The following is a 1,654-nucleotide window of genomic DNA, read 5'->3' on the forward strand; positions in this document are numbered from 1 at the left end:
TTGTTGTATTTAGATCTCTGTTAACTGTTTGTAAAGAGCAGTCCAGGGTGATTCCGGTTCTTCTTGGTGTTTTTTTTTTTTCATTGGCCTGTTGGTGGAGAGGGAGGTAGTGGCTGTCACTCAGTAAGTGAAGTTGCAGGAGGTGTGGGTGTAGTTGTGTCTTATGGGGATTGTTGTTGTCTCACACTCAATTAGACACAAATTACAATCAAATAACTTTCAAAAAACTTGTCAGTCTTGCAGGTCCCGAGTGTCCTTGGGGTTGCTGGTAAGCAGAATGTGTTCTTAAGCCCCAGGAATCTGCGAGAGCACTCTCTCTTTAAATATCCAAAATTGTCAAGCCGCTTTTTAAACCTTCAAAATGCAACACCCTCTGACCCAGCAAAAATCCACAGCTCAGCCCACCTTTTTCTTCACCTTCTCCATTTGTTCCCCAGCCACCGTGCACAGTCCTCTTTGCAGTCACTGGCTAGCAGGATGATTTTTAGGTTAATTCTTAAGTCCTACCACCACTCGGGAGTCTCCATGCTGTCTGTGCCATCAGGATAGCTCAGGATCGCTGCCAGACTGCAGCTCCATATGTCTCCTTTTTTGGTATCTTCACACAAATTCTTCTGCTAGTTGGGGTTCAGTCTACTTGCATATCCTTTCCTTCAAGGCTCTGGGGTCCAGGATTACCTTCTGTGTCTGTGTTAATTGGTTTCCCTTTTCTTTGTTGAAGAGGGTCTGTGCAGTCTTTCTGCCTAGTCCACCATCTTGCCAGAACACCCCATTTTTCCCATTTTATTGGGATTTGGACATTGTTGAAACTCGTATAATATCAGTCATCTGGTTTCCAGAATTTCCCATGTTTTGCATATCTCAGCAAAACACCACAATTTTCCCATTGAGGTTTTTTTTTTTTTTTTTTTTTTTCATTTAAATGGATCAAGAATGCAATTATTAAATACTTTAACCCCTTCTTTGATCTAAATATCTTAATTTCTTATTCTGGACTAAAATTTTCTAATTTCTCCTCACCTGATGTCTTGAGTTATAATATAAAACACATTTGGGAGCACTGTATTTAGAATGCCTTCTCACATCTATTATCTAAGATTCTATTTGCATGTTGAATGCACTCAGGTTTCTGTTCTACCATTTTCTTGTAATCTACCTAGTGTTCATTTCTTAATTAAAAAAAGTTACTCTTGTGTGGTTGAATGGCTGGCTGCTTTTCAAACCCATTCAGTAAGGTTCTTTTCAGATTTCAGTACTTACCCTGATGAGTGCTTACTTAGTAGAAGTTTCAAGAATTGAGGGAGTTAAAGAGCTGCTTTTGTTTTAGAGAAAGGAGAAAGAGAGAGAGGATGTTGATGTTGATACAGCCTTATGAGTTTTTCTCCTTCATTTATTTTCATTAAAAAAGATAATTGCATGAAAACAAGATTTTTTTTTCTTTTACCCTTGAGGGCACACCTGCTCTTTCTGTGACACATGAATAAAAGAGTTTATTCTTGACTGTGACATCTGCTATTTCCAGAGCACTCTGGTACAAGATTTCTTACAGCTGAAATAATAATAATTATAATAATAAATAATAAAACAGATAGCAATTCTTCCAAGTTAACAAGAATGATAGTGCTCAAACCTTGTATTTAATTGTTTTGATAGT

Source organism: Orycteropus afer, unplaced genomic scaffold, assembly GCF_000298275.1.
Source record: "Orycteropus afer afer isolate SDZICR_OR568_19922 unplaced genomic scaffold, OryAfe1.0 scaffold00423, whole genome shotgun sequence".
In the NCBI taxonomy this organism is placed as follows: Eukaryota; Metazoa; Chordata; class Mammalia; order Tubulidentata; family Orycteropodidae; genus Orycteropus; species Orycteropus afer.